This window comes from Chiloscyllium punctatum, chromosome 36, assembly GCF_047496795.1.
Source record: "Chiloscyllium punctatum isolate Juve2018m chromosome 36, sChiPun1.3, whole genome shotgun sequence".
Lineage (NCBI taxonomy): Eukaryota > Metazoa > Chordata > Chondrichthyes > Orectolobiformes > Hemiscylliidae > Chiloscyllium > Chiloscyllium punctatum.
This window is the reverse complement of record NC_092774.1, coordinates 75,726,185-75,747,073: the sequence shown is the minus strand read 5'-3', so window position 1 is coordinate 75,747,073 and position 20,889 is coordinate 75,726,185. Positions and strand designations below refer to the sequence as shown.

At 47.7% G+C, this 20,889-nt stretch overlaps 2 non-coding genes across 2 annotated transcripts; one reads left to right on the top strand and one right to left on the bottom strand.

Annotated features, from left to right (window-relative positions):
- Window positions 1-597: 597 nt before the first annotated feature.
- trnan-guu (transfer RNA asparagine (anticodon GUU)) lies at window positions 598-671 on the bottom strand. Its single transcript has one exon. It is a non-coding gene; the product is annotated as a tRNA-Asn (tRNA).
- Window positions 672-17,177: 16,506 nt separating this feature from the next.
- Window positions 17,178-17,249, top strand: trnae-cuc (transfer RNA glutamic acid (anticodon CUC)). Its single transcript has one exon. It is a non-coding gene; the product is annotated as a tRNA-Glu (tRNA).
- The last annotated feature ends 3,640 nt before the right edge of the window (window positions 17,250-20,889 follow it).

Genomic DNA, 20,889 nt, shown 5'->3' with positions numbered 1-20,889 from the left:
TGAATCTTAAAGAAGAAGCGGGGGAGCAAACTCCCTTTCTTTTCGACGACACTTCTCATTTTGTACTCGGCAGGGTTCACACCTGCGTGGGGAAGCCGCAATGGATTTCAAGTCCATCGCATCAACCACTCGGCCCACGATTCAGTACCACACTGACAGTTTGACTTCCCAGGTCTGTCTGCCTGTGGAGCTGAGAAAGAGTGAATCATCGCAGAGTTTGTTTGACTCCAATCACTTCGCAGTGATTCGAAAGGGTTAAATATCTGCACATGGTGTTTGCAGATATTTCGGTGTTTCTCCCGAAAAGATGAAATGAACTTTCAGTGAGAAATTGCAGGAGGAACTCAGCAGGGCAGGCAACATCTGTGGAAAGAGAATCAGAGGCAACATGTCAGAATTTTGTTTGCTCCGACAGGTACTGTCAAACCTGTTGATTTTCTGTTTGGGTCTCGTCTTCTCAGCATACGCAGTCCCTTAGGTAAGACATGGAGTCAACTCGCAACCCCCCTGTGTGGAGAAGATTTCCGTTTGGGGAACATTCTCCTGACCCCATTAAAAGCGCACAGCTTTGAAGCCAAAGGAGAGCAGCGAACACACCGCCCCTGGGTGGGTTCAAACCACCAACCTTTCGGTTAACAGCCGAACGCGCTGACCAATTGCGCCACAGAGACAGGTGCAGATGGGGGCGGCACCATCACTTAGTGATTTTATAATTCAGCCTCCCCGCCAAGAATTACAATTGTCGTCTATCAGTTTAACTTTTCCATAATCAAGCCTGGGAGATGCATTCTGGAGATACCGGGGGCTGTCTGCAGACACATCCATGTCACGAGGAACTAGCTTTCTTACTCCGGGGCCGTCGCCCTTCGAGCCTTTCAGTGTTTTGCCTGTTCCCGAGTTCTCTCATTGGCTCGGTGGCGAGAAGGGGTTTGAATTCCTGATGTACACGAACGACAATTCTTTCAATGTCTCAGATCAATTCGTGTGCCGAGAACATCAGAATCAACCTCCCGGCCTCTTCAACAAGGGGACGGTGTCTGGACTGTCGGACAGGTCGTCTTTCATTCTCCTCCAAATCCGCTTCCCAAAGTGTTTCTAAAGGTTCACAAAGCTGGAGACTGGGATTTCTGTTTTGCTTCATGAACATTTGAACATTTTTCCATTTCCTAACTGACAATATTTTGCCAAAATCTCTTCCCAATTGTACGCCTTGTCTCATGTCCAGGGATGAGGAATTTCCATTTTGGGGAGACATTCCCAATGTTGAGAATGTTCGCTTTGGAGCAAACAAGGATAACTGGAGATTTCCTGGGGCTGTTGGTAATGATGGGAGAAGAAGCGTTGGGAATGGGCAGATTAATGATCAGAAGAACCAATTGCCACTGACCAGAGTCAGTTACCAGAGGACAGGGATTGAAGTTCTTGAATGAAAAGCAGCACTTGTGCCTAATAAACACAGAGAATACTGCAGAAAGCCAACAGGTCGAGCAGCATCTGTGGAAAGGTAAACAGAGCTGACGTTGTGAGTCTGATACGTTGTTTGTTCAGAACCCGAGTTTCCTGCATGGCAATCAATTCCCAGACATGAGAAAACGGGTCTTTATTGAGACGGGTTTTGTGAAGATTGAGCGATAATGCAACCAACAGGAAGTTATTTAAAATCGCCAGCGAAGAAAGCATAGCCAGCAGGTTAACACCCTGGGCGGGGAGCCCCAAATGATCTCTACGCCAACACCTTAAGTGTTCGGCCACAACGACACGCCCAAAGTTGAGGTCTAAACTTTCTCATGGAATAGTTCTAAAAGGAAAGGTGAGTATTGGGCTTGTCCTGTCCGCGCCATAGTCCCAACGTTTCCTGTTCCCCTGGATTTGATCAGGACAGAGGAGGCTGATGGGAGATCGAATTGAACTACACACATTGATGAGAGATAGGGCGGGTGGGAAGGATCCATTCCCATGCGTAGAGAGATTAATAATCAGGGCCGAAAATAAGGAGCCACTTCAAGAAATTTGGGGTTCATTCAGCAAAGCTAATGTAGAACTGTTCACAGAAAATTGTGATGAAAGTCTCTCGAGTTATTTTGATGAGAAGTGTTGATGATGCTAATACAATCGATAGGATGAACGTAGATTGGTCAATGTATTTGGTGACAGTTCTGTTCTAGCCCTGTGAGCGAAACCTGGATCCGAAGGAGTAGAAGGGACATTAACAACATCGATCTGAAATTGGACACGTGACAAGGAACAGAGCCATCATTAACAGTTGGCTTTTGAACTGGAGAGGGTTTCTCGTGAAATTAGCTTGAGGCTTGAGGTATGCAAGGTCAAGATAATTTAGGTAAAACATGGAAACACTATCCTCATTAGCAGACAGTGAAAGGATTACAAGACACAAATTAAACATTTTCGACAAGTGATACAGGGGACTGGGAAGATAAGTATTAGAAACTGGCAACAACAAAGTTCTGCAGCACAACACTGACATTCAAAGACCGAAAACATCCAGGTCCTGATTAATCAGATGGCATTGTGGTGCTATTCTGCAAAACATCTACTTGCAATGTCCTACAAAAGAGTGACAAAACCCATCGCTGTCAGCCTAGGATAGAAAATCCGAAGGGATGAACGTTTGCTGATTTTCTGAAGATTCACAGAGCTTAGAAGGGGTTTTGGTGATTGTTTCTTTTCCACTGCCAGGAGCCGCAGTGGTTGAGGCGTTGAGTTGGGGAGAATAAAATGTGCCCGTGAACAGCGTGTGGGGCTATTTCAGCTTCCCCTCATCTGACTGCGCTGTGAGTTGACTCAGATGTTCTCAGGGACATTTACTGACGCGAGACAGTGTAAGGATTCTCATTCCCGCAGGTCGGGAATTCAAACCGTACGCCGGCTTCAGAACAATGAGAAAGATTAATTGAGGTGTGTGAACAAGCTGTGAGCTGCATTTCAAACAGGTAGGTGGAGTTTGGTGCGCCAGTCCCTGTGCGCATCTAACGCCAACATGCTGCAGAGTTCTGACGCCAACACGGACATGCGCAGCAATGGGAACATTCACAAGGTGAACAACCAAAGATAATCACCGTCACTGATTCCCTTCCACAGGCCCAACTTTGTGAAGCAGTATCTTTCACTGGCAAAGGAAACGCCTTTGTCCACAGGTGCCTGCTTCATTTCGATCACGATTACAAGCTCGTCTGTCTTCTAGTCTCATTTCCAAACACTTTGCTCATAGCCTCCAAAGAAGCTCTGAGGGTATCTGCTTGTTCCACCCGAACAGGCAGTGGGTTTCACATTCCCACCAGTCCCAATTTGAGTGAAATATTTTCCCCCCTCCACTGATTTGAATCTTAAAGAAGAAGCGGGGGAGCAAACTCCCTTTCTTTTCGACGACACTTCTCATTTTGTACTCGGCAGGGTTCACACCTGCGTTGGGAAGCCGCAATGGATTTCAAGTCCATCGCATTAACCACTCAGCCCACGAATACAGAACCACACTTACAGTTTCCTTCCCCTTGTCTGTCTGCCTGTGGAGCTGAGAAAGAGTGCATCATCGCAGAGTTTGTTTGACTCCAATCACGTCACAGTAATTCGAAAGGGTTATATATCTGCATACGGCGACTCCAGTTGTTTCATCCCAAAAGATGAAATGAACTTTCAGTAAAAAACAAAACTAGAAATTGCAGGAGAAACTGAGAAGGTCAGGCAACGTCTGTGGAAAGAGAATCAGCGACAACATTTCAGAATTTTGTTTTCTCTGACAGGTACTGTCAAACCTACCGAGTTTCTCTTTTGGTCTCGGCTTCTCAGCAGACGCAGTCCCTTACGTGAGACATTCATTCAATTCAGAAACCCCTTTGTGGAGAAGATTTCCGTTTGGGGAACATTTTCCTGACCCCATTAAAAGCGCACAGCTTCAGCGTAAGGGCATGTGTGAGCTTGTGGCGCAACGGTAGCGCGTCTGACTCGAGATCCGAAAGTTGCATGTTTGAATCTCAAATGGCTCCATAACGTCGACTCCTTACGTTTCAAATCACGAAAGGAGTCCGTTAACTCCGTGTATCGTTTGGCCAAGTCTTGCCGTTTGCGTATAATGAATCTGCCTCTTTGTCAGTTTGGGATTTACTGACCCCAACCAGTCCCTTTTCAAAAGCGTTCTTCCTAATGTCACTTTTGTTTCTTTTCCTCATGACTTTTAAACTCTGCCGAATCGTTGTCGATCCTTTCAGACGTGGGAACATTTTGACGGCATTACTTTCTCTGTCTAGACTTTGCATGACTTGAAAAGCTTCAATCGGGCCAGATTTCAAACTTCTGTACTCCGAAGAGAGTTCTCCCAAATTTCCAATCGACCCTCATCGCTGACATCCCTCAAACACTGCACCACTCACGTCAACCTCTTCAACGCTATCTCCAATCATTTCACTTCGCTGCTTTCTGTCCCATTGGTTCTCCAGGGAGCCCAACCTCGTTTTACGAAGGTGCTTTTTGAGGAAATTAAACAGCACTTTCGCACAAGTCATGAAACGCGGTCTCCTCCGGGATTTGAATCCGGGATCTCTCGAACGCCTGCGTCAATGAATACCCAAAGCAAAAATCACACCCCGACACCAACGAGCCACACGGCTAGCGCGCTGGCGCCCCTGCCCCCACCCTACCTCTTGAACCAGCTGAGTCTTGCTCAGAGGAAAGTCCAGTTGACATTGAACAGGCTGGGGCTGTTTTCTCTGGAACGTCGGAGGTTGAAGGGTGACTTTATGGAGGTTTATAAAATTATGAGGGGCATGGATAGGATAAATAGGCAAAGCCTTTTCCCTGGGGTCGGGGAGTCAAGAACGAGAGGGCATAGGTTTAGGGTGAGAGGAGAAAGATATAAAAGATATCTAAGGGGCAACCTTTTCACGCAGAGGGTGGTGCGTGTATGGAATGAGCTGCCAGAGAAAGTGGCGGAGACTGGTACAATTGCAACATTTCAGAAGCGTTTGGATGGATATATGAATAGGAAGGGTTTGGAGGTATATGGGCCAGGTGCTGGCAGGTGGGACTAGATTGGGGTGGGATTGGGGTCGGCATGGACGGGTTGGACCGAAGGGTCTGTTTCCATGCTGTACATCTCTATGACTGTATGAACAGCTGCTTCTCATTCCGTCTCTCTGCTGCCGTTTGCCCGTCCCCAGGAACCGGGCCCTCTCTACTGCCAGAAGATTAACCCGTTTTCTGTCTCAACTTTTCTCTGACACCGGAGTGACCAGTGACAAGTATTGCCCTCCTCAACATCGGGAACAGAGAACAGGAGAAGACCCCGCAGACCTCCACGGGTGTGGCATCTCAACTCTGCATACTGGGCCTGTGTATCAATATTGACGTCGAAGTTTTTTGGGAAGCAGATGAGAAGGCGAGGTGCACAACAGTGCGCCGTTATACGGGAAAGCTGCTAAACTCGACATTGAGTGAATAGGGAAGATGGTTTCCCTTCTGGGTTATGCTCCCATCGCGCACCGGCAGACATATCGGTGACGAACAAATATTAACTCTGTCTAAATTGCCACATTCTGTTTTTACGAACCGTGATTTCACTCAGAAGCACAATTTACCTGCTCCCTCCTGGATATCCTTCCAGGTGAAGCAGCTCTTTACCTGCACATTTGCTGCTACCTCGTCTACTGCATTCGCTCGTCCTCGTGACTTTAAATCTCTGCCGAATCACTATAGATCATTTCAGGCATGGGAGCATTGTCACAGCATTATTTCCTGTTTCTCGGCCTCTACTGACTTGGAAAACTTCGGTTCTCCGAGGAGAGCTGGCCCAATATTTCAATTTACCTTTATTGCTGACATTCCGCAAACACCGCACCACTCACGTCAACCTGTTCAACGCGATCTCCAACCATTTCACTTCCCTGTTTTCTGCCTCATTCGTATTCGTGGCAGCCCAACCTCGTTTCACGAAGGTGCTTTTTGAGAAAACTAATGGGGCATTTTTGCCCAAATCAAGTTAAGCGACGCAGCCTCGTCTGGGATGTGAATCCAGGACCGCACACAAGTCTGCACTGTTAAAGACTCTACCTGGGAACATGCCCCGAGACCAACAAGCCAAAGAGTGGTTCATTCCTCATCCACCACACTCCTCTTGAGCTCGCTGAGACTTGCTTAGTGTCAAATACATTTGACATTGTTCGAAGAATTGCAAGTGACAAAGAGTTTCCAGAACAGCTGCTTCTCATTCTGTCTCCCTGCTGCTGTTTGTCCCGTCCCCAGGAATCGGACTCCCTCCACTGTTTCGAAACTTTTCTCTGACACCAGAATAGCCAGTGACAAGCATTGCCCTCCTCAACATAGGATACAGAGAACAGGAGACCACTCAGAGGTTGTCACCTTAACTGTACACATTGGGCCAGTATATCATTGTGAAATATTTATGTCGAAGCTCTTTTGGGAAGCGGAGGCAAGGTGCAGAACAGAGCGCCATTATACGGGAAAGCTGCTAAAGACGACGTTGAATGAATAGGAGAGAATGGTCTCTCCTTTGGGTTCTGGTTCCAACACGCACGCGTTGTGCCATTCTCTTGCATTGCTCGGCAGTTTTTCCACAGAAGTATTCAGCTTTTCATCTGGCGTGTGGCAGGCACGTTTGAGAATGAGGTCAGAAGATCTTCACTGCTGTCGTGTCATATGCTGTTGTGCAGACATATCGTCGATGTGCAAAAATAAACTCAGTCTAAATACCCACATTCTGTTTTTCGAACTGTGATTTCGCTCAGAATCACTAATTTTCAAAACTCGCTATATTCAAACTTTAACAAAGTGCTCATAGAAACGATTAGTGAACACCTGGAAGAAATTCTTCCAAACTTACCTGGGGAATTTCGCTTTGAGGGGTCTTGAACTTTGTGGAAGGAAGGGAAATTTGCCTCGAGGCTGTTTAATGTGGAGATGTGTTCTCCATGTAAACTGGTCGTAGTTGACCATCCCAGTGCTTCCCGATGCAGGGCTGCCTGACCCCCAGGGAGGTTTACTTGAAGCAACTGGAGAGAATCCAGAGAGGGAGCAGATTCTGCAAAGGTGCTCAAATACTTTCTATCTCTCTTTTAGGTCTTTTCCTCGTGTATTCCTTCAGTTTAGCACGTATGCAGTTTGCACCCTGGAAAATGATTGCTTTTTTCCTCATGTTCACAATTAAATGTGTAGTTTCGCTTGGAACTGATCCGCATTGACAGGATTGGCATATTGATATATATATATATATGTACACGTATTTAGTTTAAGATTAGATTATATTTGAATGAAGTTTTCCTCTAAACACACCTAAGCCTATCTGGCTGCATGAGGGATTTCAGGTTTCTGTGTGCTGGGTATTATGTGATAAGCAGGCATCTGGCAAACTACAGGAACTGTCACCTATGTTATGTTCGTTTAAGTAGACTGACAATGACCACTTATTTTGTGACTTTTTTTTGCAGGAAGACGTGCCGAAAGAAATCTGAAAACAAATGATACATCAACTTCTGACAGAGCCGCTTGATTCATTGGGACTTCAATATCAGCAGCCATTCCAATCAAGAAGACATGGTTGCTTTTGTTTGCTTGAGAGATTTTGGACACTGGTGCGGCAGGAAGAATACTGAGACACCGAGTGAGGGAGATTCAGTGCGCTGACTGTGAAAAGTGCTTTACACCATTTACTCAGCTTGGGGGTATCAAAGTCTCATCCCTGACAGTGGGGATAGACTATGTCCCCGTTCTGATTGTAATTTCAAACCCAGACCAACACAAGGAAAGCTCCCCCAATGGGAAACTGTGGAAATGTGGGGACTGAGGGAAAGGATTCCCTTCCCCATCCGTGTTGGAAACCCACTGACGTAATCACAGCGGGGAGAGGCCATTCACCTGCTCGGTGTGCAGGAAGGGCTTCATTCGGATCAGCCAAATGGAGACGCACGAGTGGGTCCACAAGTGAGAGAAGCCATTCACGTGCCCCATGTACGGAAGGGGGTTCACTCAGTCAGCTGCACTGCTGACCCACCAGTGGGTCCACACCCACTAATACATTGAAGAAACCTGTTAAGTCTTTCATCTTTTAAAATAGGTTCCAGATTTCGGTTCATTAATCTGTAAATCCCAGAACTTCTTTTTAGTAATATTCTCCAGGTAACTTAATGTTTTATAAAGGGAGGTGACACCTGAGTTCAGATAACGCATGAAAGCTGTGAGTTTAGAGTCGTTCTGTATCACAGTCTTGAGTCAGACTTTTTCTATTTCCAAACATACAATCCTGCAAATGCAATTCACCCCAAAGACTTCTATGTGTGTCTGCATTCATGAGACAGAGCGTCTGAGTGTGTCTGTGTGTGTGTGCATGCTGGGTAAAGTGTGCGTGTAATGGTGTATAATTGTGTGAGAAGGTGTGTGCATGGATGAGAGTGTGAGGGGTGTATCCATGTGTGTCTGAGAGAGACCCCTGTCTATCAGAGAGGGTCTGCACGACCGTGTGAGGACTTGTGTGTGTGTGTGTGTGTGTGTGTGTGTGTGTGTGTGTGTATGAGAGAGAAGAGAGAAGAGAGAGAGAGAGAGACAGATTCAGAGAGAGAGATAGGGTTTGTGTGTATTGTGGAGCTGGTTCTCCTGTAGTGAGACATGAATCCAAGGTTTCAGCTGAGGTCATTCTCGTGTGTTCCAAACTTGTTATTAGCCTCTGCTCGGCCACTAGAAATGATTAAGCAGTTAAGCAGTTTCACAACACACACTAGAGAGGGCAAGGTGAAGGGCTGATGTCTGAAACGTTGACTCCCCTGCTCCTTGGATGCTGCCTGACCTGCTGTGCTTTTTCAACACAACACTCTCGACTCTGATCTCCGGCATCTGCATTTCTCACTTTCTCCTCATGGGCGAGGTGGGACTTGTCTTTTATTCACTCATTCACTCTTACAGCCTGTCCTTGGTTGTGGCCCAACTGTGCATCCTGAAGAAGGGCTTATGCCCGAAACGTCGATTCTCCTGTTCCTTGGATGCTTCCTGACCTGCTGCGCCTTTCCAGCAACACAATTTCAGCTCTGATCTCCAGTATTTGCAGTCCTCACTTTCTACTCAGAGAATAGGGCCCGTCAAAGATCAGAAAGGCGGTCTTTGTGTGGAGCCACAGAAAATGGGGGACATACTAAATGAATACTTTGCATCAGTATTTACTGTGGACAAGGATATGGAAGATATAGACTGAAGGGAAATAGATGGTGACACCTTGCAAAAAGTTCAGATTACAGAGGAAGAAGTGCTGGATGTCTTGAAACGGTTAAAGATGGATAAATCCCCAGGACCTGATCAGGTGTAACCAAGAACTCTGTGGGAAGCTAGAGAAGTGATTGCTGGGCCTCTTGCTGAGTTATTTGTATCATCAATAGTCACAGGTGAGGTGCCGGAAGACTGGAGGTTGGCAAATGTGGTGCCACTGTTTAAGAAGGGCGGTAAAGACAGTACAGGGGACCATAGACCGGTGAGCCTGACCACGGTGGTGGCCAAGTTGTTGGAGGGAATCCTGAGGGGCAGGATGTACATGTATTTGGAAAGGCAAGGACTGATTCGGGATAGTCAACATGGCTTTGTGCATTGGAATTCATGTCTCAGAAACTTGATTGAGTTTTTTGAAGAAGTAACAAAGAAGATTGATGAGGGCAGAGCAGTAGATGTGATCTATATGGACTTCAGTAAGGCGTTCGACAAGGTTCCCCATGGGAGATTGATTAGCAAGGTTAGATCTCAGGGAGAACTAGCCATTTGGATACAGAACTGGCTCAAAGGTAGAAGGCAGAGGTTGGTGGTGGAGGGCAGTTTTTCCGGCTGGAGGCCTGTGACCAGTGGAGTGCCACAAGGATCAGTGCTAGGCCCTCTACTTTTTGTCATTTACGTAAATGATTTGGATGCGACCATAAAAGGGACTGTTAGTAAGTTTTCAGATGACACCAAAATTGGAGCTGTTGTGGACAGCAAAGAGGGTTACCTCAGATGACAACAGGATCTGGACCAGATGGGCCAAGGAGCTGAGAAGTGGCAGATGGAGTTTAATTCAGATAAATGTGAGGTGCTGCATTTTGGGAAAGCAAATCTTAGCAGGACTTCTACAATTAATCATAAGCTCCTAGGGAGTGTTGCTGAACAAAGAGACCTTGGAGTGCAGGTTCATAGCTCCTGAACATTGGAGTCGCAGGTAGATAGGATAGTGAAGAAGGCGTTTGGTATGCTTTCCTTTATTGGTCAGTGTATTGAGTACAGCATTTGGGCGGTCATGTTGCGGCTGTACAGGACATTGGTTCGGCCGCTGTTGGAATATTGCGTGCAATTCTGGTCTCCTTCCAATTGGAAAGATGTCGTGAAACTTGAAAGGGTTCAGAAAAGATTTACAAGGATGTTGAGGGTTGGAGGATCTGAGCGAGAGGGAGAGGCTGAACAGGCTGGGACTGTTTTCCCTGGCGCATCAGAGACTGAGGGGTGACCTTATAGAGGTTTACAAAATTATGAGGGGCATGGATAGAATAAATAGGCAAAGGTTTTTCTCTGGGTTCGGGGAGTCCAGAACGAGAGGGCATAGGTTTAGGGTGAGAGGGGAAAGATAGAAATGAGACTGAAGGAGCAACTGAATCACGCAGAGGGTGGTACGTGTATGGAATGAGCTGTCAGAGGAAACGGTGGAGGCTGGTACAATTGCCACATTTAAGAGGCTTTTGGATGGCTCTATGAATAGGAAGGGTTTGGAAGGATATATTTGGGTGCTGGTAGGTGGGACTAGATTGGGTTGTGATATCTGGTCGGCATGGATGAGTTAGACTAAAGGGTCTGTTTCCATGCTGGACATCTCTGTGACTCTATGATTTTGTCTGGCAGCTCAACGTTTGTATATCTATTCCCCAGAGTAGAGGGTGTCCAAAACTAGAGGTGTTTAGGCTGAGAGGGAAAAGGTTTAAAAGGGACTGAACGGGGGAACTTTTTCACACAGAGCGTGGCATGCGTTTGGAATAAGCTGCCAGAGGCAGTGGTCGAGGCTGGTAGAATTACAACATTTAAAAGGCATCTGGATGGAGGTATGAATAGGAAGGGCTGAGAGAGATATGGGCCAAATGCTGGCAAATGGATCACGAGGGTAATGTAGGAAATGTTGTCGGCGTGGACCGAAAGGTTTGTTTCTGATCTCTGCAAGTCTATGACTGTATTTCTACATATTCTGAACCAATTCACAAGACTAGGAATAGGCCATTCCAAGCTTACCGGCTGTCCTCAATTGTGGCCTAACTGCGCAGATTTCAATGCAAGTTTCAGAAAGATGTCTGCAGCTTTTTTTTTAAACATTTGAATGTGCTTTCAGACATTACTGATGTTTCTGAATACATCATTTTAGCTATTCTCAATGTTAAAGGTCAGCCAATTCTCACGCTTCCCTTCCCCACCCCCACCCCAGGTCGCCATCACCATCCATTCTCTCTCTATCATTAGAAGGGTTTGATACAGAGATCAAAGAGGGCTCGAGGCACGAGAAAGGACGGGGGAGGGTACTCAGAGTGAGATTGAACGGGGGGGGGCGCAGAGACTGGGGAAGAGAAAGAGAGAAAATAGGTAGAAGAGCAGAGCATTGGTGGTAGAGAATGCATGGGGGTACACAGGGTGGGAGCAGAGAGAGAGAATTTGGTGAAGAGGATTGGGGAGGAGAGAGAGAATGCAGAGTTGCAAAGTGTGAAGTGAAAGAAATTGGTTCCAGAGTGTGGGGAGAGAGAATGGACGGGGCAGTGGGTGGGGAGAGAATGGACGGGGGTCTGTGGTGGGGAGATAATGGACGGGGCAGTGGGTGGGGAGAGAATGGACGGGGGCAATGGGTGGGGAGAGAATTCATGGGGCAGTGGATGGGGAGAGATTGGACGGGGAGCAGTGGATCAGGACAGAATGGACACGGGGCAGTGGGCGGGGAGAGAATGGATGGGGCAGTAGGTGGGGAGAGAATGAATGGGGTCAATGGGTGGGGAGAGAATGGACGGGGAGCAGTGGGTGGGGAGAGAATGGACGGGCGGCAGTGGGTGGGGACAGAATGGACGGGGCAAAGGTTGGGGTGAGAATGGAAGGGGTAGAGGGTGGAGAAAGAGAGCAACAATGAATGGCAGGAGAAGGTGGGGGAGAGAAGGAATGGATGAGGGGAGCGTGTGGGAGGTGAGAGAAAATGAGTGTAAGGGAAGGGACTGGATTGGGGAAGGCAGAGGGTGGAGCGATAAAGGGAATGGATGGGTACAGAGGGTGGATGAGGGACTGGACAGAGGGCAGAGGGTGCAGAGATAGAATGGACGGGGTGGGGAGAGTGGCATGTGGGGAGAGAGAGAGAAGGGACTGGTAGGTTAGGGTAGAGAGAGAGAATGGACAGGGGATGCTATGGGTGGCGGTAAGGGAATGGACAGGGGACGCTATGGGGATGATTGGATGGGGAGGTGAGAATGCATCCCACCCACTCCCAGCATCCCCTTCTCTGCACATGTGCAGTGCAGACTTTTCTGAATGACACGAGAGACGAGTCTGGAACACTGTGAATGCAATCACCATCACATCCAGGCATCAGCAAACCACTGCCTTTCTGTCTTAAAAACTAAATAAAGGTGTGGGCTATATACTAATGATGGCGAGATATGGCTGAGAAACTGAACAGATTGTCAGCACTTTCAGGAGAGGGGAGCTGGGCAAAGGGAGGAGGATGGAAGGATGAATTTGGGTTGGAATACATTGAAAGGCTTAGGAATTGAGAGACAGTGATTTCGGGTAGAAGATAGAGAAGGCTGTTCTGTGCAAACCAAAATTCTCTCATCCTATTTTCTGCCCTGCACTGACAGCAGTGATCTGTTTTCTCAAGTTATTAGCAGAGGAGGATTTGCTTTTCAGGCATGGAATAGAAATTTAGTCAGGGCCTGAATATCAGCAGTGTTTGAATCCAGGAGGTGAAATGTTTGTCTGCAGGAAATGATTTCAAATATCAACATGCATTGAGAATCCCCGTGAATACACGCAGCTTGCGTGGGAGTACTCAAGGGTTCTAATTGCGGAGAGAACTTTAATTTTTCAACGAAATGTGGACCAGTGTTCTCGCTATAGACGAGCCCTTCATTGGATCGTTCAATCTGCCGAGTAACAACGACCCCTTCCCCGTGGAAACTCTGTGAAAGCAAATTGAATTCCTCAAACTGATTGGAGTGTCACCAAGATTGGGGAGAAGCCAATCGAATGCATAGAGCTGGAGAGGGGATTCCTCGCAGCGCCAGGGACCTGGGTTCGATCCGACCCGCACAGTGACTGTGTGGAGTTTGCACTTTCCTACCCCTCCCCCACCCCCTGTTCACGTCGGTTTCCTCTGGGTGCTCGCGTTTTCTCCCATGTTCCAAAGATGTGCAGGCTAGAGTGGATTGGGCGTTCGAAATTCAGGGATTAGCTGTGGGGTTAACTGGTGGGTCGGGGAGTGGGGGTATGTTCTTCGGAGGGTCAGTGTGGACTTGGTGGATCAAACGGCCTGTTTCCACAGTGAATCCCCCAACGTGTCTGCAGACTGGTTTCCAGCTCCATCTTCTCTGTGCCGAAGGTCCTCCAGTATGTGTATTCCTTCGTTTTCAGCACCCAGAACGTCTCACCTTCTGCAAATCGAAAGACAAGTCCCACTCGGCCCTCTCTAATGTGTATTGTGTAACTGCTTAATCATTTTTAGTGGCCCAGCAAACGCTGATAACCAAGTTCGGAAACCAGGAGGATGGCCTCAATCGCGAACTTGGGTTCATGTCACATGACAGGTAACCCCACTTCACTGTTACGCTCTCTCTCTCTCACTCTCTCACTCTCACACTCACTCTTCCATACTCACACGCTCATGCAGAGCCTTTCCGATAGACATGCTCTCTCTCAGACACTAATACGCCCCCCCCACTCACACCCACGCATACATCTTCGCACATGATGACACTCCATCACACACACACTTTACCCAGCATGCACAAGCACATACACACTCTCTCTCTCATGCATTCACTCACACATTTGGGATGAATTTGCTTTTGCAGGATTATATATTTGGAAATAGAAACAGTCTGACTCAAGATTGGGATACAGACAGACTCACCTCACAGCTTTCATGCGTTGTTTGATGTGAGGTGTTACCTCCTTGTATAAAACATCAAGTTTCCTGGAGAACGTGACTTAACAGTTCTGGAATGTACATATTAATGAACCGAAATCTGCAACCCATTTTAAAAGATGAAAGATTTAACAGCAATCTAGGTTTCTTCAATACGTCACTTATGTTGAATGACACTATAATGTTTTTGTGATATATTCTGTGTCTTGTGATTCTACACCACAGCTACCTGAAGAAGGAGCAGCACTTCGAAACATAGTGCTTCCAAATAAACCTGTTAGAATATACCCTGGTGTTTGTGAGATTTTAAAACTTTGTTTCCAGTGAATACAGCCCACACCTCCCACTGTTGCCAGTAAACTTTGCAATTCCAATGAAACAATGAACCTGAAGTCCTGAAAAAACATACAATTTGTAACAATATTAGCGACTCATTCACTGGTCCTTCTGAGACATGACATTAGTGCTGGAGGCTGAAAGAAATGAGCAGCTTTAAAACAAAAACCTGTTGGACGTCACAGAGTCTAAGCCGGGTGGTAAGTTCAGGTAACCTTTACTACGACCCTCTTTTGTTACAGCTTCAGATTTCCCCAGGAAAAGGGCATACAAAAAGTAGTTTTTAAAGAAAACACCTCCAGCTCAAAATGCACCCACTCTCTCCCCCCCCCCCCCCCCCCCCCCCACTTTCTTTGTTGGTCAGCTGAGTTGACCCTTTGTAACTGGATCCCTGGTACAGCCGGGTAAAACATGCAGCTGGGATGACTGAGTGAACCCTTTCCCGCAACGGCAGTTTCCTTCACTAAAAAGGTCATGAGTGAATCAGATGGTGTTTTTTCCCCCTAAAAGTGGTTTCATCCTTAGATTCTGAAGTCCAGATTACTGAACGAGCTCCAATTCTGCCATCCACCGCAGTGGGATTCGAACCTGGGACGCCCCAGTGCTGGGTTGATCGGAGCACTTGGCCATCGCTCCTTCGATCCCCTTGCACTGGCACGTGAACTCGATGGTGCCTCCTCAGGTGGGAGGAGCAGGTGAAGCCCTTTTGGAACTTACAGCAGGTGAATGGCCTCTCTCCAGTGTGGACCCACTGGTGGGTCAGCAGTGCAGCTGACTGAGTGAGCTCTCCCCTGCACATGGGGCACGTGAATGGCTTCTCTCTGACTGAACCCCTTCCTGTACACTGAGCAGGTGAACGTCCTCACCCCGTTGTGAATGCGTCTGTGGGTTTCCAGCACTGATGGGGAAGGGAATCCTTTCCCACAGTCCCCACATTTCCACGGTTTCCCCATTGGGTGGAGCTTTCCTTGTGTTGCTCTGGGTTTGAAATTACAAACAGAGCGGGGACATCGTCTTTCCCACCGCGAGGGGTGTGATTTTAATTCCCCAATCTGAGTAAATGGTTTGAAGCACTTTTCACAGTCAGCGCACTGAATCTTCTTCACTCGGTATCTCAGTATTCTCCCTGCCACACCAGTGTCCAAAGTCTCTCAAGCAGACAAAAGCAAACATTTCTTCAGGACCATGGGGACAATGGATGACGTATCTGACTCCACCTACTTGTTTCAACTGCAGCTCACAGCTTCTTCACACATCCCAATTAATCTTTCTCATTGTCATGAAACCGGCGTATGGGTACAATTCCTAATCTGCAGGAATGAGAATCGTTTCACTGTCTCGCGTCAGTAAATGTCCCTGAGAACATCAAAGTCAAGTCACAGCGCTGTCAGAGGAGGGGAAGCTGAAAGAGACCCACATGCTGCTCATGGGCACATTTCACTTTCCCCAACTCACCGCCCCAACCACTGCGGCTCTTGGGAGTGGAAAGGGAACAAACACCAAAACCCGGTCTCAGCTTTGTAAATCTTCAGGAAATAAGAAAACAGTACATCCCTTCGGGTCTTCCATCCTGGGCTGACAGCGTTGATTTTAAATGGCTGTCCAGTCAGTGTCGATTCGTTTTGGCTGAAAAAATCTTCCTTATCTCATCCCAGCATTTCTTGCCACAGAGAACTGTGCGGCAGAGTTCATGTATATATTTCCTTGTATGGTATTTTGTAAATTACATTCGTTTTCTGGTTGTTTGTATCGGGTATTTCAGGTTCATTAGCCGCTGTTTAAGTTGTGTTGGTAGGTTTGTGGGCTACCATGATGCTGAGAGGATTGAGTTTTCCGGACATCATTTCCCAGATGTCTTTAATGTAAAGCAATGTGGCTAGGGTTTCTCCAGACGTTGTGTCTACTTGTGTCAGTTTGTTGGTGTGAAATTGGCACACTGGGTTTATTGGGTCGGCAAAAGTGAGGACTGCAGATGCTGGAAACCAGAGTTTAGATCAGAGTGGTGCTAGAAAAGCACAGCAGGTCAGACAGCTTCCGAGGAGCAGGAAAATCGACGTTTCGGGCAAAAGCCCTTCATCAGGAATAGAGGCAGGACCCCTCCAGGGTGGAGAGATAAATTGGGGCTGAGGTGTGCGGGGCCAAAGGTAGCAAAAAGTACAATAGGTGAATGGGGGTGGGGATGGAGGTGACAGATCAGAGAGGAGGGTGGAGTGGATAGGTGGGGAGGGAGATTGGCAGGTAGGACAGATCATGAGGACAGCGCTGAGCTGGAAGGCTAGAATTGAGGTAAGGTGGGGGAGGGGAAATGAGGAAACTGATGAAGTCCACATTGATGGCCTGGGGTTGAATTTACCCCAAGCGGAAGATGAGACGTTCATCCTCCAGGCATCGGGTGGGGAGGGAGCGGCGATGGAGGAGGCCCAGGACCTGCATGTCCTCGGCAGAGTGGGAGGGGGTTTGAAATGTTGGGCCATAGGGCGATGGGGTTGATTGGTGCGGGTGTCCTGGAGATGTTCCCTCAAGCGCTGTGACTTGACTCTTCGAGGAGTCTCTAGTCTCCCCAATGTGGAGGAGACTGCATCAGGAGCAATGGATACAAGAAATGACATTGTTGGATGCACAGGTGAAAGCCTTCGACCGACCATGGCCCGGATTCGATTTCCGGGCAGGAAAGTATTGTTCGGTAGAGCTGTCAAGCTGTGCTTGCATCTCCCTGGTGGTCTAGTGGTTAGGATTCGGCGCTCTCACCGCCGCGGCCCGGGTTCGATTCCCGGTCAGGGAAACTGTTTTCAGGGGGTTAAGGGGCTCCCCGTTCTTCGGAAATGCTCTGTACAGTTATTTATTGATCTTCGTCGTTCCTGGGTGCAGCAGTGTGTCGTGGCTCGCTGAAATAGTGTCCTGATTCAGATGTGTTTGATTGTGTAGGGGTGATTGCATCTGTAGTTAAGTTCTTGGTTCGCGTGCATTGTTTTCCTGTAGACGCTGTTTTGAATTTACCATTGACTGTTCGCTCCACTGTGACATCAAGAAATGGCACTTTGTTGTTGTTCTCCTCTTTTGTGAATCTTATGCCAGTAAGGAGATTGTTGATGGTGTTGTAGGTTTCCTCTAATTTGTTTCATTTTTTGATGAGAAAAGTGTCATCGCTGTAGCGGACCCAAAGTTTGGGTTGGATCGTTGGAAGGGCTGTCTGTTCGAGTCTCTGCATTATTGCTTCTGCTAGGAATCCTGATGCTGGAGGTTTCGTGCGTATTTCGTTGATTTGTTTGTAGGGCTTGTTATTGAATATGAAGTGGATGGTAAGGCACAGTTCCACGAGCTTGACAGTGCTATCTTTGCTGATGAAGTTGATGCTGTGTTTGTGACTTTGGTTCTTCGAGTAGTGTCTTCAGTTTTCTTTGGCCACGTTGATGTTAATGGATGTGAACAGGGCTGTTATGTCAAAGGACAACATTAATCCATCCTCTTCTATCTCAGTATCTTTGGTGTTCAGGAATTCTTGGATGGAGTAAATGGATTGGAGTGAATCTTCGACTTGGGGTTTTAGTCCTCAGTGGAGGTGTTTTAGCCTTCAGTGGAGGCCTTTGACTAGTCTGTATATTAGTGTTCCAAGTAGTGAGACTATGGTCTAAGGGGGGCTCCTGGTTTGACGGGGAGGAGAACAACAAAGTGCCATTCCTTGATGTCACAGTGGAGCGAACAGTCAATGCGGAACTTCAAACTGGCATCTACAGAAAAACAACAGACCCAAACCAAGTACTTAACTGCAGAAGCAATCATCCCAACACCCACAAACGAAGCTGCATCAGGAGATTATTTCAACGAGCCACTACACACTGCAGCACAGAGAAACTACGAAGAGCACAAGAGAAATACGTATATAGTGTATTAAAGGAGAACGGGTCCCCAATAAACCCCCTCCGCCGATTTCTCATTGATACTTTCAAGGTGACTCTCAAAAATTCGGTTTGACCCTCCATTCTTTCCTGTTTGTTTTTTGTGGGTTTTGAAAGATTTCCCAATCCTCTGACTGAGTATTGGAGTTGGAAGGTTGTGTTGTGGTTGTACAGGACACTTTTTAGGCCACTTTTGGAATATTGTGTACAATTCTAGTCTCCCTCGTATCAGACGGATATTGTGAAATTTGAAAGGGTTCTGAAGCACCAATGGTTCCACAGAGATGAAGAGGCCCTTCTGCTGCCCTGAGTGTGGGAAGGCCTTCAGTGATTCCGCTGCCCTGCTGACGCACCAGTTGGTCCACACCGGGGAAGGCTGTTCTCCAGCCCCAAGTGCGAGATGGCCTTCAGCAGTTCTTCCCACCTGCTGAGACACCAGTGGGTCCACACTGAGGAGAGTCCGTTCTTCTGCCCCGATTGCAGGAAGGGCTTTGCACTTTCCTCCGACCTGCTGGCCCATTGGTGGGTCCACATGGGGGAGAGGCCGTTCAGTTGCCTAAGTGAAGGAAAGACTTCATCAATTCCTCTGTCTTACTGAGGCACCAGTCCGTCCACACCGGGGAGATGCCATTCTCCTGCCCAAGTGTGAGAAGGGCTTTACCCGCTCCTCCACACTGCTGAAGCACCAGCTGATCCACACGGGGGGATGGGGGGGTGGAGAGGGGAGGCATTTTTGCTGCCCTGAGTGCGGGAGGTCCTTCAGCAATTCCTCCACCCTGCTGAAGCACCAGTGTGTCCACACCGGGAGAGGCCCTTCAGCTGGCCCGAGGGTGGGAAGAGGTTCATGTTTTCCTGCAACTTGCGGAAGCACCAGCGGGGGCACCAGTGCTCCCAGCAATCAGATCCCACCGGTAACGCTGCCTTTAGTCACCCCCCAGTACTGAACCTCCTGCCAGTTCTGACAGTGGGTGCAGTGGGAGAGTAGGTGGGCGGTTTTTGTTTTCTGCTGGACTGCAATTGCCTGCCCCACCCCCCACAACTACAACCCCATGGTGGCTCAAGGTTAGCACTGCTGCCTCATGTCACCAGGAACCCAGGAATACTTCCACCCTTGGGGCTCTGTGTGCAATTTATGGAGGGTAGGAAAATGGATCTGAGTGGGTTACTCTTTGGAGAATCTGTGCAGATGTGTTGGGCTGAAGGACCTGTTTCCACACTGTAGGAGTTCAACCATCATATGAGCTTTGCTTTCATTGGAAACTGCTGCTCATTGAGCCAGGGACTGCACATTGCCAAATGAAATGATCCAGAGAAACGTAAGACCGCAAGACCATCGGAGCAGAAGTTAGGCCATTCGGCCCATCGAGTCTACTCAGCAATACGTTAGTGACAAAAGTAGTGCAGATGAGATTAGCTACAGTGTGGAAACAGGCCATTTGTCCCAACAAGTCCACAGCGACCCTCCGAAGAGTCACCCATCCAGACCCATTTCTCTCTGACTAATATACCTAACTCTGTGGGCAGTTAAGCATGGCCAATCCACATGACCTGAACATCTTTGGACGATGGAAGAAAACAGGACCACCCAGAGAAAACCCACGCAGACACCGGGAGAATATGAAAACTCCTCACAGACAGCCACCCAAGGCTGGAATCAAACCTGGGTCCCTAGCACGGTAAGCCTGCAGTGGTAAACACTGAGCCACTACATATTGCAACCCGAAGTAGGCAAGCAGGAGGTTGGGAGAATGCAGCAAGCCAGGCAGCACCAGGATGTGGAGTAGTCAGCGGTTTGGGTATTAACCCTTCTTCAGGACTGAAACGTTGACTTCTCTGTGAGAAATGATTTACGGGAATGTTGCTGGGGGTTGGAGGATTTGAGCTACAGGGAGAGGCTGAATAGGCTGGGACTGTTTTCACTGGACCATCAGAGGCAGAGGAGTGACCTAATAGAGGTTACAAAATCATGAGTGGCATGGACAGGTTAATAGACAAGGTATTTTCCCTGGGATGGGGGAGTCCAGAACTAGAGGGCATAGGTTTAGGGTGAGAGGCGAAATATATTAAAGGGACAACTTCTTCATGCAGAGGGTGGTACTTATATGAAATGAGCTGCCACAGGATTTGGGTCAGGTGCTGTCAAATGGGACGAGATTAGTTTAGGAAATCAGGTCAGCATTGGCAAGTTGGACGAAAGGGTCTGTTTCCATGTTGTATGTGTCTCTGACTACTGGTCCTGATGTAAGTTTAAAATCGAGTCCAAGTAACTTTGAATAGTTCAATCTTGTTGAGCTCACCTCCTGAAAAGTTTCAGATGAATCCCTCTGAGCGATACTGTTTAAACATGCTGAGTTGGACAAAGTATCCCATCAAGTTCAACACAAACCCAGAGTTGAAGAAGTCAGAAGTCAGAACACCAAGGGGACCAAAACTGATCATAATATTCCAGGTGCAGCCTCATCAACTTCCTGTATAACGACAACATAACTATATCTAAACTCAATTCCCGAACTGATGAAGGTTAGT